Source organism: Lepidochelys olivacea (genome assembly GCF_965140295.1).
Source record: "Lepidochelys olivacea isolate rLepOli2 genome assembly, chromosome: 9".
NCBI lineage: Eukaryota > Metazoa > Chordata > Testudines > Cheloniidae > Lepidochelys > Lepidochelys olivacea.
Window position 1 is genome coordinate 21,015,866 of NC_140419.1, and position 17,842 is coordinate 21,033,707.

A 17,842-nucleotide genomic window follows, 5' to 3' on the forward strand; every position below is an offset into this window, starting at 1 on the left:
TTTTGTCACCCAACCCACTCGTGTCCTTTTCCTTCCCCAGCTTATCTCTTCTCTATCCCACTTCTTTTGACTTCTGTCTAATAAGAGTCTGGTTTAGCTGACCAAATCTATATATTTTGCAATACGGCTATAAGCCTGTGACCAGAGAGGCAGATAAAAGCAATGTCCTAAGCAATTTGATGCTGATACGAATTTGCCCGGTCTCAGAATGGCTAATAAAACCATGTGCCATGACTGTAATGTTTCAGCAGTAAGGTTGCAAGAGACAGAACACCAGAGACAGAAGCTGCATTTTTTCTTTCTTTGCTATTCTCCCTTCCATGTGTTTTGTTTGGTCTTCTAGGAAACAGGATCGGACTTTAACAGCAGCAGCAAAAATGACAGCTCCATCTCAACTAACTTTTCCTCTTTTCCCCCCAGAGGACAGTTATTACCGTCAACGAGACTGTCAAGCATGGAGGTCTTGGCCTTTAAAGACTCTCTCCAGCTAAAGTGAAAAGGAACATGGGAGGTTATTAAAATGAAAGCTTTACTTATAACTTTACATTTCAAATGCTTTATATTTAATAAAAAGTTGAAAAGATTTTTAAATGTTGAGTTTGCCAGGGTGCTAAGCAGGCTGAGGTCTCTATACACCAAATCCTGAATGCTGTTTAATGTTGGACATCAGCAGAGTCACATTAACACCTTTGACCCTTTGTTCCATCTAAATTAATACAACACAACTCAGCCACCCATAGAGGTCAGGCAGGCTAGTGCTATAAGATGGCCAACCCCATCATCCATGAGCACAGAGTGAGAGCCTTACTGTCACACAGTGATTTCAGGGGAGCTCTAGGGCACATTACTTCTGTTTGTACAAACACTCTGCACTTACACTTTTGACATTGATAAGCCATCATTTACCAACTTTTATGACATGGGGGTACCTAAGAAACTGTAGGATTTCCTTGTATTTAGAACAAAATATAGCTGCACTGTCTCAGACCCCACCACATGGTGGATAGCATTGGTGAAAAGTGATTTGCAATAGCAAACATTGAAATGTACAAGGCATCATATCTCAGGCTCTCAAATCATTTTAGTCATTAATTAAGTCTGACAGCACCTTTATCAGGGGCAGGTCAGTCACAGATATGTCAAGTTACTTGCTCAAGGCCAGAAAGGGAGTCAGTGTCTTAAGAGTTTTAGTTTGTTTTCTATGGTAATGCGATTACCAATTTACAATATCAAAGAGATAATTAATTATATTCTTAGAATTCATATTAGAATATAGCAACAGCAGCAGTTTGACTCGTGAAATTAGATGTTGATCCTTTTAAAATTACTTGGTTATTCATAACTCTCTATTTTCATGGGCCAAATTAAATTTATTAAAATTTCTGAAGAATAATCCTAAGAAAACTTGTATTTAATATTAGAATTCAAGATTTGATTTAAAGTTTAAGTTAATAGGCATCTATGTCAAATATCAGTTTAAAACATTATAGTATATGTAGGGTGACCAGACGTCTCGATTTTATAGGGACAGTCCCGATTTTTGGGTCTTTTTGTTATATAGGCTCCTATTGCTCCCCCACCCGTCCCAATTTTTCACACTTGCTGTCTGGTCACCCTAAGTATATGCCTTGCATTTCTTCCATACCCAAGTCTCCCACAGAAGCAAGTAGTATTTTGGAGTCCATGCATTTTGTACAATGCAAGATCCAGAATAGTAACTGTAGCACAATTAAAAAGAAATAATTAGATCCTAATGTAAGCACATGTCATGATTTCTCTAGAAGGCGTTAGCAGGACTTTGGGGTTTTTTTAATTCTAAACAAAAAGCTAAAGTGTACAGATTTCACCCACATTAAACTATAGTTTATGGATCATTTACTAATATTGTATGTTCTCTTATTCTTTAAGCTATAAAAAGTAAATAGTTGGTTATGACTCACTGGTCATACCAATGCAAATGCTGCCCTTTAAATACAGCATGATTGATTTAATAGTTCACTTAGGCATGAAATTAAATGATAGAAATAAACAAGTTTCAGAATAGCAGCCGTGTTAGTCTGTATTCGCAAAAAGAAAAGGAGTACTTGTGGCACCATAGAGACTAACAAACATCAAGTAGTTCAAGTCCAATGGAATTTAATATTGTTTTTATAAACAATTTACAGCAATGACAAAGTTCTCAAAACCATTTTTAGTAGTAATCACCATTTATTGCTATTAAAAATCTCCTAATACTTAGTCAACTACAATACTATGAAATATTTCAAAGAACACTATAACATTTTTGCTTTTAGCCTGTAATTTCCCCCGTCCTTATGTTGTGATTTTATAGGTGACTAGGATTTTGACCTTGAATTTAAAGGTTAGCAGGAAGTATGGAAATCAGGCAAATGTAAATAGAGGAAGAAATTGGCACGGGAGAAAACAAACAAATTAAAAACAAATACACAAGTAACAAGAGTAGAATCAGATACTTTGTTTAAATACCTGTCAGTGTTTTTTCTCTTGATATAATTTGAGCACGCAGGAGATGATTAATTATCTACAGTGAAAAAAAGATAAACTAACAATATTTTGTTTGTTCATCTACAGAACCATGAATTTTATTTTCACAAATCTAAATTCCCACTTTTGGTTAAAATTACAGTGGTCAAGGTCAGCTGTATTAATTGACAGAATGTCAGGCTGCTGAATAGGAGAATTCAGCTTCATGGTACAGCAGTAGAAGATAGACACAGAGGCCAAATTTGTCAGCCCTTACGCAGGACCAAAATGCGTTTCCATGGTGTTTCATATTCACCATCCATTTAGGAATGAGGAGCTTGCCACCTCTTTCCTCCAGGACAGGATATCATATTTCCTGGACTGTTGAATATGGCTTCAGGGTTCAACCATTTTGATCAGGTTTAACAGAATGACTAGTGTAATCATGATGGGGAAGATGCTTCAACAAAAAAACTTCAAAAATAGACTCCAAGGAGAGACTGTTGAAATGGAATTAATTTGCAAACTGGATATAATTAACTTAGGCTTGAATAGAGAGTGGGAGCGGATGGGTCATTACACAAAGTAAAACTATTTCCACATGTTTATTCCCTCCCTTCACCCCCCACTGTTCCTCAGACGTTCTTGTCAACTGCTGGAAATGGACCACCTTGATTATCACTATAAAAGTTCCCCTCCCACCCCCCGCTCTCCTGCTGGTAATGGCTCACCTTAAGTGATCACTCTCATTACAGTGTGTACAGTAATACCCATTGTTTCATGTTCTCTATGTATATAAATCTCCACACTGTATCTTCCACTGAATACATCGGATGAAGTGAGCTGTAGCTCATGAAAACTTATGCTCAACTAAATTTGTTAGTCTCTAAGGTGCCACAAGTCCTCCTTTTCTTTCTGCGAATACAGACTAACACGCTGCTACTCTGAAACCTCCCTTAGGTCAGTAGTTACCCTGGAATTAAACCAGTGTGTGATATCAGTCAAGCCCTACACATTTCCTTTGCGATGATCTTTTCCTAAATCTTAACTTCCCCCATGTAGATTAGTAACATAAAAACAATGGGACAGATTTTAATTTCAGATGCATAGCACATACTGATGCTCATCTCAAAAAAATCTGCTGCTATGGTTTTCGCATACATACATAGCAGGGGATTTTCCAAGCCATGTTATGAGGTCTTCTACTCATCTAAGATGCAAATCTAGTCAAAAGCATACCATTTGCAGTCTCTCTCTCAAAGTAAATTACCTTCATTTCTCACTTCCTAGAAGCCCACGCAAACAGGAAAAAAATATCCTTAATTATGTACCTTCAGCAGTAAGTGAATTCTCCCAAAAATCTCATGTACTGACTCCAAAATAAATTGTAGGAGCCATATGAAAATCCAGATTTCATAGACTTCTATTCAATTTTAAATCATCCTAAATTCCACACTAGGCCCTCAGACACATGTATCATCACTCCTAGTATCTAGATTTCTGGAAAAGTTTCCACAGAAAAGCAGCAAACCTCACGTGGTTTCAGGTTTCATTGCTAAGTTTATTTAGGGAGGAGGGAAATGCATTATGGGTCAAGTTTCCCAAAACGTTCAGATTCTCGTGGACCTAAAGAGAAGTATACCTGGACCCTGACAAATAAACCCCACTGGTTTTGGCTCAAGAAAGTCATGTGAACTGAAACCGAGTTTTATGACTATTTCAAACCACTTTGCACAAATATTTCAGTGACTCAGTTTCATGTGCACTAATGTTTGCATAAAGCAGTCTTGGAATGTGGAAGCTCATATCTAAGCTATTGTCACAAAAAGTGGAGTATTTTATATAGGATGCACTAGGTCACTTTAGACACAAAGAGAGGTGCTTAAAATCCCTCTCTGGAATTCCTGGCACAGAAGCCATTGAATTACAGTTCATCTTCTGACCACATCCTTGGCAACTAGGACTAAATACATGGATTACTTTGTGTGACCGCAACAAGAAAAAAAATCAATTTAAATTCTAGACCTAGCCAATCAATCTTACAGTTTCCTGATACTTCTAAAAACGATGCCTCAGGCAACCTTTTTGTGGCTCAGAAGGGAAAAGGTTTCAAATATTTTAAAATTCCCTAATTCCATCTACTATCTCTACCTAAAAACTGTTACTTGTCCCTGCAAAATTGAAAGCCTTTGTGACTTCAGCCTCTTACTCTCTTGATTATGGGCCTGATCCAAAGTCCACTGAAGTCAAAGACTTCCACTGGCTGCAAAGGGCTTTAGATCAGGTCCTGTAAGAGTTATTGCTCATGCAATCAAAGAACAAATAAGACTACTGTGCCAATTGTGTGCAGCTATGCAACATAGCTCAAATATGAGCGATCATATATTAGGAAGTCAGAACTGTTCACCATCAATCCACAGAATAAAGACAAGGTGAAAAAAATTAAGTATATTTGAACAGTTAAATTCTGGTGAATCGTGGTCTAGCTCAATAAGCACTCAGTGGGAAAAAAAATTCCTTGAGTAAAATATTTGTAGCTTTCCTACAGCTCTACTTCTACCCCTCTTTCAATATCTTAATAGATATTGACCACAACAAAACACAAATCTGCAATATGCTCTGGGTCCATTTCCAGAGCACTGCTACTCAGCAGCATTTTCTGAAAGTCTTCACTTTACTCCAAGAAAAAAACATGTCAGACTGCCTTTGTAGTAACAATTCATAGGCAGCTGCCTATTGCAAGTTGGATATTTATATCTGCCACACACGCATCTACTGGTATGGAGAGATTCTCAATGGACCTTCCATTGCAGTAAATTTCTATAAATTAATTAGTAATTTTAGAAGTGGAAATATTTCTGGGAAAAATTAAGAACGAAAAATGCTCCTCCTAGCTAAAATGAATAGTTCAAGAAAAGATTTTAACCTATTATCATGTAAGTATTATTAAAAGATTTAACCCTTACCAAATTGAGTCTAAAACAGCCTTAATTTAATAATATGTCTAGCATAGGTTTTCTTGCCTTTCTTTGGGCATACAAGGAAAAAGCCTTGGGGAAAAAAATGAAACAGGTTTTGTATTCTAATCCAAGAAGAAAATCAAAGCCATGAAATTACTGTCTTTACAATATTTCCCCGTTATTTTCAAAGGATCTAATTGATTATTGATCTTCATACAGTCGTAAACGAATTTTCACTGTTCGTACAAAGTAATATTTCAACACATTAACAAGTTTTTAAAAGATTAATATTATGTACATGTGTACATTATATGCTTGTAATTGCACATATACACTACCTATCTTGCACTGACAGTCATGTGATGAATACATTTAGCATGCAATTTTGACCACCTCACACTTATTATGCCCACCAGTCTATTTCCATCTGGTCTGTTTTCAATATTCCAAATCTTTGACAGCTTCTAAAAGTGAAAAAAAAACCCTTCTGAAGAAATGCTTCCTTTCCCACTACCCTTATCTTATCCTGATTTGAAGTGCAGGATATGCAATATTAAAATCCTGCCCCAGTGTCAGATTAATCATTAGGGAAAATTCCTGTAGAATTGAATAGGGGTGACACCACTAAGGTCCTATAGAAACGCAATACATATTTTTGAAATTACTCTGAAGTCTGATGGGTTAAATAGAAAATAACTGCTCTGTAGGATTGTGGAACTCTCTCATACAACATGAAGTACATACAAATTTTTATGATATTCCACTGGATGATGCAAAAAATGACAAACGTTATCATTTTCTACTGAAATCCGTAAGATTCTAATATATTGTGATCCTTCGGCAGGCAGTTGGGGACACCTGTAGGACAACAGATATTGGGGTCATGCAAGTTAGCACTTCCTTTGGGAGGAAAAATCAGAGGTACACAATCTGAGTATTTTCTTATTATAGATTGTATCATTTACACACACGTCCGCCAGTGTAGAACAGAGGTGGCCACAAAGAGCACGCAGCTAGAGAACTTCTTTCAAGACCCTCAGCCCCAACACCAGTGCTCAGTTCCCAACAAACAACTCCAGCTCCAGAATTAGAAAGAGGCTAAAGAAGGAGAACAAAGTCTCTTGCTGTTTGCAACAGCTCCTCCAATGAACCCATGTACTACAAACAAAACACAGCATTTCTTCAAAGACAGTACACTACTCACCCACTAGGGCTGTATTTGCACTTCCAGGTAGGGGTGTGATTTCCAGGCTCATGTACACATACTCATGCTAGCTCTCCTTGAACTAGTGTCAGTAGAAATAGAAGTGTAGCTGTGGAAGCACTGATAGCAGAAACAGAGGCATGGCTGAGCCACGCCAAGTACAAACCTGCATGAAACTGATAGGTACGTACTTGCCACAGCTCTGCTGTTGCTATCCATGGTACTGTGGCTACACTGCCATTTATACTTGTGCTAGCTTGATGAGAGGTAGCATGACTATGTGTATACAAGGAGGAAAATCACACCCCTCGCTTGTAATCTATACATGGCCTAAAAAAATAACTAACAAGACTGTGTAACAGTGCTACCTGGGGACACCTACCATAACAATATATTAATCCACTAGGCTGGAAACTGGATCTTTTTTATCATCAGATAGGGAATATTTCTAATTTACCAATGGGACACACAACACTCACTTCCAACCCTAGAAAGTCCTAGGATATCAGAACAAACTTGCGAAGTGTTATGTACAGAAAAGCTATCACAAGGTTTCATACTAGTATTAGTTTTCATTAGTACTTAGTTCTCTGAAAACATCCACACAATGTGCAGCAGCAGTCAAAAAAGCAAACAGTGTTGGGAATCATTAAGGGGTAGATAAGATATAAAATATCATATTGCCTGTATATGAATCCATGGCACACCCACATCTTGAATTCTGCATACAGATGTGGTCACCCCATCTCAAAAAATATTTTGAAATTGGAAAAGGTTCAGAAAAGGGTGACATAAATGATTAGGGATATGGAACAGCTTCTGTATGAGGAGAGATTAATAAGACTAAGACTTTTCAGCTTGTAAAAGAGATGACTAAGGGGGGATATTATGGAAGTCAACAAAATCATGACTGGTGTTGAGAAAGTAAATAAGGAAGTGTTATTTACTCCTTCTCAGAACACACAAACTAGGGGTCACCAAATGAAATTAATAGGCAGCAGGTTTAAAACAAACAAAAGGAAGTATTTCTTCACACAACGCACAGCCAACCTGTGGAACTCCTTGCCAGAGGATATTGTGAAGGCCAAGACCATAACAGGGTTCAAAAAAGAACTAGATAAATTCATGGAGGATAAGTCCATCAATGGCTATTAGCCAGGATGGGCAGGAATGGTATCCCTAGCCTCAGTTTGCCACAAGCTAGGAATGGGCGACAGGGAATGGATCACTTGATGATTACCTGTTCTCTTCATTCCTTCTGGGGCACCTGGCATTGGCTGCTGTTGGAAGACAGGATACTGGGCCAGATGGACCTTTGGTCTGACCCCGTATGACCGTTTTTATGTTATGTTCTAATTTTTCCCCTGCTCTGAACCCTGAGCAGTTTGGATTAATGAAATAAAAGACTTTGCTTTCACGCGTAGAGGAATATGAAAAAAGCACTCATCTTATTAAGAAATACATAGTTAAAATATTTCTATAACAGCTACTTTGCAAAATATGACACATGTAGCAACTGCAGTCTGGTATAATTGGAAATAAAGGACTAACAGACTTATTTAGGGTGACCCTAATGAAGAAGGCATCCCAAGATAAATCCAACTGATCCTTTATTCCACACCACCATGCATTCTCTATATAATCCCTACATGTGATCGAAAGTGAGAATTGTGAACATGGTGGTTTCTGAGATTTTGCTGCCATCTTCTGATGAAAAAACAGTATATGGGGAGAAGTCATGCTGCTGGATTTAAAGCATCACCTTGTCCTTTACATTGTTCTCACTTTCAGAGGTATTCCAAAAGAGACAAAGTACTTTTCTCTTTTTGGATTCTTATATTTGGTTATTTGCTGTAATTTGGAGACATGTTACTTTGTTACATCCCTACAAGCACCCATCTGTCCTGGGGTCTTTTAGATTGTAAACTTTTCTAGGTAGAGATTTTGTCTTCGTATGTGTGGTATAGGGCCAAGCACAATGGAGTCCAAACCTCTATTGGGGCCTATAAGCACTAACAAAATATAAATAACAGTGTTAGTATTGTGTGAGAAGGAAAGAACCTAACCTGGTTGTCAGAGGCCAATGTGAGTTTGCGGGGCTGGCAGTTACAAAGTGAATTTGTATATTGAGTAAATTGGCTATAGAATCACATGTCCATGGTAGTAATCTTAATTCTCAAACATTAAGATTTTCTACAAATAACCCATTTCAACTGTTTTGACCTTGTAACAGTCTCTCTTCTCCTTTGACAATGGGTAAATATTGATATAAAGGTCTAATTCAGTTGAATGAAATTTTAAATAGTATGTAGGAATGACAGCATAACAAAAAACAATTCATTTTCTGATAATATTGAACATCCTTTCTGCATTACACAGATTTAAATCCTGAAGAACACCACAGGCTTCCATGGGTTACTACATATTTACACCAGTGTAACTAGAGTTGAATTGGAGCCAAGACTTCGTAATGGTTTTCCTTTAGTGTCTTTATCTGTAAAGCTTTTTTCTCAATATCAGAAAGGATTTATGAATTTCCATGCCATGGTATAACCCATATCTTCCCATTTCTATTTTAGTTATATCCTTTTCAAGTCATTCCCTATTCTTCATTTCAGATGGAACCAAATGAAATAACTCTTTTAAAGCCACTTTCCTTTACTCAGACAAATGTCACATTCATAGTATTTCAGCATATGAGTAGGAACACTGGGGTTTTTTAATTCGCTGCACTTTGGACAAACGTTAAATTCCTCTATGGATGCTTACAAATTATTAATATCATTTCTGAATCAGCACAGTGTCATGTGCAGTAGCCAAATAACTGAGCATTTGTTAACATTAACGCTTCCTTCACCACTCTCCAACCTATTCATACATTTGATAATCACCTGCGTATAGCACCATAGTTGTTTCAGGGTGCAGCCCAGTGCAGGCCATCCCATAACCTGGCACTATAGTCACCCTAACCTTAGTTTTCCCTCTGTTTATCTAATCAACTCATATGCAACTAGGGATTTTAGTAACAGACCCTTCCCCACCCCATTCGGGTCTACTTTATTAAACCATTTTGATTCTAAAACATCAGGTTGGCACTCTCCAGTCTCTGCTGTTTCTTTCTGGTCAACAGAGTCCCCTACCACCCTCCGTTAAGGCACTGTGCCCAGTTGTCTATTAACCCTTGGCCCTCTCTAGCCTTCTTTCTATGGACTGCAGTCATTCTGCTCTGGGAGCAAGGCTCTCAGCATCACTCCTTCTAAGGAATCTTAGGTCTTCCCCTGTGCCTTGGATGCAGGGTTTTCTGCAGTTCTTCCAGAGGATCCTAAATTCTGGCACGTTTTTCCAGCTCGCTACCATCCTGGCTCTACCACAGAACCACTTTTCTGTACCCTGCAGGTCCCACGCTCAGGAAGCAGGCAGCCCATCTTATAGGAAATGCGGCCTCCAGCCTGCCGGCACGTGATCCTTGGTCACCTGATCCAGGCACAGTCCTTAACCCCAGATCATGCAGTGACAATATCCAAATCAATTTAAAATTATATGTAGACTGGCAGATTCAATGCTACACCCATTGTCTATAGTATTGTTACATGGATGAGAGTCATTGACTAGAGTTTTATCATACAGTATATAAAACAAACTAAAAGCAGCAAAATAAGCATATAAAGCAGCATAATTGACCCCATAACTGTAAATGAGGATTTAATAATATATCAGGAAAATAAATATTAAGGATCTAGTATTTCGGACCCTTGTTACATTATTTATTAATCAGCCGAGAGAATTGGCAATAATTAGCCTTTTATCCCCATGTCATTTGTTCAAAACTGTCCTACAGTGAGCTGTGACTGACAGCCACTGTCATCTAATCACAGTTTGGCCTGCAGCTCCAAGTGAACAAGTGTCTATATCATAAAGCATACCAAACAATAGCACCAGTTGCTTCTCTTGTTGACATGTTCAGCAAAGAAGCCTAGGTATAAGGGACAGAATCCGAACTTTCTCTCACCTCAGCAGAGTTTCACTCTTTTACCTTTCTTCTTCCTGACATCACTTTGAATCCTATTCTTTTTACCACGCATCAAGGAAAGCTTCTCTCTTTTCTTGCTAACAGCTTCTCGTAGATTCATTATTTTGCTGATGCCTGTAGTTTGGTATCCAACTGACTATAGCCGTGCATTCCTTTTTTGTGAACTTTGCTTCCCCACTTTGCTCAGTCATCTGTTTACATGTGTATGCAATACTATACCAGAGCACATAGCTTTCTGCAGAATGATTAGTGTTTAATCCAAGCTCCTTTTGTGCAGCTCTGTTATAATGACTACTATAAAAATATACAGTACCAAGTAGGAATTCTAAAACATTTTCAATGTATCTGTTATCAACAGCAAAGTTAATTTCATGGGAGCTCCTGGCCCCTTGTTCCAAATAATTTTGTACTGCTCTCTGAAGTAGAGCACTACAAACCTCTGACATGTCATGCAGAGTCAATACAAAAATATATTCTAGAGCTTGGCATGGTTTCGGAGCATACTTGCATTTACATGAATAGGACTTTGCCTATGCTAATTAATACATTGGGCTTCTTGTAGGATTTTCTAACCAGCCACTTTCTACAAGGTTTGATCAGAGATATGTCCTAACTTAGGATAATCACCTGATAGAATAAATCACTCCCTCATCTACTTCGCCGTAATGAGCTCCACAAAATTCAGATGGGAAAGATAGGAGTTCTATAATATCCAGAGATTATAACTGCAGTTTGTTTGCTTGGGAGGATCTAATACTATCTGATTAAGTTTTGCAATATTTACATGTTGTACTCTGAGCTTGTTCAAACATCAGAAAATGAGGTTGACTTCAACAGAAAGTGATAAACAAATTAATGCAAGTCAGTCAACTTAAAATGTGACAGACGGCATTGTTTATTGCGGATGTGGATCTCAAATGTTATCAGGGTTCAACGAATCACATTGGCACGCAGCAGACATTCTGCAAATAGGCCTACATTTTATCTGAAGAGGTTTAATTTAATATACTTATTCTCATGCAGAATTTATTACTGTTTCTTGTATAATGGCTACATTTTTAAATAGAGTGTAATTGTTGAAGCTCATCTGTGCAGAATGGCTTTGGGAAATTTGGTGTAATGAACCATGGACACACAGTCACCACCAGCAACAGACCTGGGACATTCGCTACCAGAAGCACAAACTCCCACCTCTTAAGCTAAAGGCCACAGCTGACAGTAAATTACAGGGATCAACTACTAGTTGCATCATCACATGCACTATGGATTAAATTCAACTTTAGCAGAGGGTCAACTGAAAGCCCATGTTTTATTTAAGCCCCATTATGTCTCAGACCCTATTCCAGCCTTCTACCCCAGGGTTCATTTCACCCTACACCACCTGTGATGTTTTGAGGAGACTGTGTTCACAGTTTATGAATTCTGACTGATCCTATGAAGTTATTATAAACATTGTTATGTCATGGACTGACTCAGTGAATGTGGAATCCATTTGCTGGCAAGGGCTGTGCCATGTCCTCCCACAGCAGATACAATGGTGGATCATTAGAACCTGATGGAATCCTATTAAGGTGGAAACACCTTGGGACAATGGATTAGCTGAAGCATGTGAAATCTAGTTTTTTCCTTCCTCTCTACAGGATGCTGTCCGAGTGGAAAATCCTCAAATGCACAATAAAGAACCCAAGGGGTTGATGCCAGCCTTTAAAAAACACAGAGGCTGAGTGGGTCAGGGAAAGATTCAGAGCCACACAGGATGCTTTGGGTAGGAGAGGGGAAGAAATGGCCAGGTTTTGATAGCAGGGTGGGGGGGAAAGGATATCTTGCAGACCAGCCAAGAACAAGAAAAGCTAGTTGACCTACAGAGAGATTAAATGTTTCTGGAGGGATACCATGAGCTGCAGAGGAAGGATTCTGTGCAGCTCAAGGGGCTTTGGACAAAGAACTGTCCAGAGTGGTAAGAAACCTGAAGCAAGAAAATGCAGATAGGTATTGGACTGCAGGGTCCCCACTACCAAGAGAGTTGTCAGACATGAGGTCTGTACCTGGAGTGCACACCTAGAAACCCAAAGCCAAGAACAATGCCTAAACTTTGCCCAGTCTCAGCAAGCTGAGGATATGTAGGATTCAGTGGTTGGACTCCTCATAGCAGTCTTATGGGTGTCTAACAAGGGGAACTGACACACCATATTACATCCCTGCACACACAAACTAATCCCAAACATACAAGATCACAGGAGTTCAAGGCCTATCCGTTATGTCATTTAGTAATGGCTTCACATCCAAATACATACAACCACTGTGATTATCACTGGCAATTGACTCTGGAAACTTAGAGCACCAAAAGTGTGCTCCTCTACATCAGGGGCCTCAAACTCAATTTACCTTAGGACCAGTGCCAGTCCTCAAATCCTCCCAGCGGGCCAATAATGTCACTGAAGATAGTGTTCAGAAAAAAAAGTGTTTATATTGTATTTATTTCAAATTTCTTAGAAATAATAAAACTGTCATACAACTTTATAAAATTCTTCACCTACCAACACCTGGCAATGCTTCAGTTCTGTCAGTTTGTTGATGTTTGGCCTCAGTGACTGAGCAGTTGAAACCTTCAGGATTGAAGCAAGGTGGGCATCAGATAGTTGTGTTCGATATTTTGACTTGTTTATACTCATCATGGAAAAAAGTGACGTTGCCTCCATGGCTGACTCTGCCTAGCAACTGATGATGCTCCCACCATGGCTGATTCCGCCCAGCAACTAATGATGCTGACTGCATGGCAACTAATGATGGTAACTCTGTCCCTCTCCCGCAGCCAATGGGAGCTGTGGGAGGCAGCGCCTGCAGTTGACATTGCGGCTGCATGCGTCTCTCCTCCATGAGCCACAGTGGGGAGGTTCTCGGGCTGCAGATGGCCCATTGGCCGGGACTTTGAGACCCCCTGCTCTACATGAAGAATTTGTACTATTCACTTACTATACTTGGTACGCAATATGGGAAATACTATCTACATAAGAATGGCCCTACTTGGTCAGACTAAAGGTTCATCTAGCCCAGTATCCTGTCTTCTGACAGTGGCCAATGCCAGGTGCCCCAGAGGGAATGAACAGAACAGGTAAACATCAAGTGATCCATCCCCTGTCACCCATTCCCAGCTTCTGGCAAACAGAGGCTAGGGATACCATTCCTACCCACCCTGGTTAATTGCCATTGATGGATCTCTCCTCCATGAATTTATCTAGCTCTTTTTTGAACCCTGTTATGGTCTTGGCCTTCACAACATCCTCTGGCAAGGAGTTCCACAGATTGACTGTGCATTGTGTGAAGAAATAGGTATTATTCGACTTCTGCTAATATTCCCTTTCCAAATGTTGTACTTCACTGCACTCATTCTCCACAGAACCTGAACCAGTGCAGAAGAGTTACTTTTCTGAAAATATTACCTTTATTAAAATAAATCTATTTTTAAAAACATTATCTTTTTACAAGCATCATTAATTCTTACTCCAGCTGGTGAGAAAGACTGGCACATCCTGAGAGGGGATGAATATTCACAATTTTTTATAAGCTCTGTTTCCAAGAACTGCCCCCCCCTTTTCTTTCAATAGTGTCAATTTAGTTAATTCAGGTGTTCTTCTCAAGGAAGATCTTTCTTGTTCTTGAGCAAATGACAGTTGAAGATCTGCCTGCCTTTCTTCCATCACAAGATATTTAAATCTCTGCCAGGGCTGTTTCAAAGTGAGGAGAAACTATCTCCATGCCTGCAAGGTCTCAAGAAACTTAAAAGCCAAATAAAAACTTCATTCAGATTTGCTGAAGAAAAATTGCATAGAGAACCACAACATACTGCACCTCATATAATACATACTGAACTGTTCAGTGGAAATAGAAAGCAGGTTTATATTTTTAAAAATTAAATCAGGGTTCAGCCAAAAAAAGGGAAGGACTGATTACATCTTTTTGTAATAAAGGCTATTGAACAGATGATAAGCAGAACTGTTGCTTCATTTTCTACAATGACATCCAGGAAGGAATCAATTAATTGTCAGGTCCCATGAAGAAACATATGTCTCCACCTTAATAATGTTAATATGTCCATATTTTGAAGTAATAAAAAGGCCACCATTATTAAATGGAATGTAATTGACATATAATGTGTCTTGTATTTCCACCTAGGGCTTTGCTTTTAAAATCTGTTCATGGCTATTTTCCATAATGCCTGTTAGTTTAATGGGCAGTTGCTCTGAAAATATGTCCATTTAACATTAGCAAAGCTCAGTGGAATTGCAAGACAAACCTTAGCCTTAAAACAGACGTTAAATGTACACTGTGCATTTCTAACTGTCACTTACTTCCTGGCTGCAGGCGTACATAAGCCAGCCATGAAATCTGCAGCATCATTAGCACTGAATGCACCTGCTGCTGTTGTCCTTGAATCAAAGTTTATTTGGATCTATCCCTGGCCCCCTCCATCTTGATCCTCCTCTGATACGCTTTATCAGATCTTCTATGATTTCGGTTAAACCTTCTTATGAGTTGGGTTAAAGATCATGGGTGTGAACATGCCCTTCATTTAAACTAGCTGTAAGAGACAGTTAAAGAACCCCTCCTAAAACAAGGTGTAATGAAGGCTGCCCAGAAACTAGCACCATGTGGGCAGAGGGTTTGACTGGGTATTGTTTGTGTGAGAGAGGCTGGATAAAGCTGAAGTGCAGATAGATATTGAGAAAGACAGCCTGAACAAGTATAGTGTCTGATCCTGGAAGAAGAGAGGGCATGATACTGGCCAAAGAGGTTCGGGGCTATAAGCAAAGAAGCTCTCCCCTCCTTTTGTTTTTGGGGGTTCCTCCAGCATTCAGAGAATCAGGACTTTGATGCAATCTCATTTATTTACGTGCAATATACAAAGAAAATACCAGACTCCATATCAGTTTCTGCTTCCAACTGGAACACCCTCATTGCCCTGAACTTTTACTAGCCACTCAGGTCAAAAAGGTTTAACAGATCTATGACCTGATCTGTGATCTCTTTCCTCAGAGTCTGATGACCATGCTGCCTCCTGCTGCCACAAACCGGCTATACAAGTAAGTTCATATAGATCCAGATGCATCACAGTCTACAGTTCATAGCAGCCTGAAATAACCTGCACATACATATACCAGTCAGAAAAGATCACTGTTCTCATAGGTTACTGAAAAGCACAGAGTCTCCAGAGCATACAAATGATGACCAGAACTCCATGGTGGCATAATATGCCTTAGCCTTCTTATTCCCTTGAAATGCATTCATCAAGGCGCTGGTCAACGTAAGCCCTTCCTCCATTGTACAGACATCATTGTAACATCTGGACATATGGAATATGAAACGAACAGCAACCAGGGAACAACAAAGAACCAGCCAGTGTTGCCGGCCCTGCAAAATTACCTTTAAAGGTTGCATAGTTTCTAATCCCATTATCTCTAGGACAGTGTAATTAGGAGGCCGAGAGCTATGAGCCCATTTAATCAACACAGGAACAGAAGAAGAGTGGTCATTTTTAGAAGAATCGTGAAGAGGGAAGCGGAAATAGGAGTCTGAAATCTGGATAGTTTATTTAAGCATTTGATGTTTTAAATGCACATCCAAGACCTCTCTCTTTTTGTTGTTTGCCCATCACTACTAGTTCAGATATAACCCAGCTACCAGTGTAATTGATAGAACTCACATTGATTTTAGTAGAAATGGAGGTCAAATGGTTTAACTTCCTTATCTGTAAATCTAATATAGATTCTTTAATCATTCTTTTCTACAACTACCTTTTAATACCAAAAAAAGTTAGTAAGACTTTACCACCTCAGTGTACTGCAGACTAATACATTATTCTTCAAGTTCATTAGCATCAGTCTTACAGCTACTTGAAATTTTTCAGGCAAAAAATTTTCCTGCCAAAAACTGGGGTTTTCAAAAAAAAATTAAAAAAAACAACAGGAAAATATCACTTAATTTTACAGCAAGTTACAAAACAAAATTAATTTTTATTTTTTACTTCATATTAAGGTCTTCTATTACATTTCTCCTTTCAAAAAAATGAAGTTTTAATTTTTGCTTTTCCACCTTTCCCCCCTCTGCCAACACTGAATGCAATAGAATTCTATACCACCTTTTCCCCCTACTTTTTCTTTTTCCACTCTGCTTTTCAAAACTTCCTTAAATTTGCAAAACTTATAGACCAGATAAATAAAAAAAAGAAAACATGAGCATTGTTCATTTTATTGAACTCAGTGGTAAAAAGGGGAAAATGTAGGAAACGGGAGATGATAAAGGTGGGAAAACAATAATTTAAAATATTTTGAAAAAATCATAAAATTATGTAAAATGAAAATTGTTCCATTTCAAGCCCTGCAAAGAAATTTTGAAACTTCATTTTTTCCAGAAATAGTTTTTCCATATTTTGATAATTTCTAACAAGTAATATACTGTATAACAAATTAAAGAGTCAATGGCAATGTTCTTCCAATCTTGCATATTGTAATTAATGAGCCAAATTTGATGTTTAATTATGTTTGTGTACATCCAGGTTAACATTTTGACATAATTGGAGTTACTCTGGATTTACACCAAAGGAGCGGAAAGTAGAACTTGGCCCACTGGTTTAAATGATGTTTTCATGGGTGCATTTGCAGTACATCTTTATTTTAGAAGACTATTCCTTAAATTACAATAGGCTCCCATTATATACTCTGTACCATTCACCTGGAGTATGGAATGTAAAATTACGAATATGTTATAAACCACAAGATGTGAAAGGATAAAGGTTATAAGTAAATTATTATTAAACTGCTGATCCAGAATGTTTCTGAATAACGTCAGGGACAGATGTTCCCAAGTGTGTATGGCAAAGATTTTAGAAAGTAAATTAGTCCTTAGTGGTGTTAGATGTTAAGGGCATATAAACTTTTTATGGATTTTCACAGATAATGAGGTGACAGGCACCAAGAAAAATTTGCATTTTTAGTTTGTGTTTGATGTATCACTTTTCAGGATGTAGCATTACAATGTAATTTTAATGTTCAAGTTTGTTTTCAAGATAAATCACCTTGTCTTGACATTTAAATTAAGATAAAATGAAGAGCTTTAGAATTAGAGGGACCTTATGAATATTTTTGTATTAGTAGATTAATGGGCATA

General features: G+C 38.3%; 1 long non-coding RNA gene across 1 annotated transcript in view; it reads right to left on the minus strand.

Annotated features, from left to right (window-relative positions):
• The window catches only part of LOC311526263, a 166,232-nt gene extending 155,471 nt beyond the window's left edge, over window positions 1-10,761 (minus strand). Inside the window, exon 1 of the long non-coding RNA XR_014712980.1 lies at window positions 10,658-10,761. This is a non-coding gene — a long non-coding RNA (uncharacterized lncRNA). The remainder of the gene's footprint in view (window positions 1-10,657) is intronic.
• Between the last annotated feature and the right edge of the window lie 7,081 nt (window positions 10,762-17,842).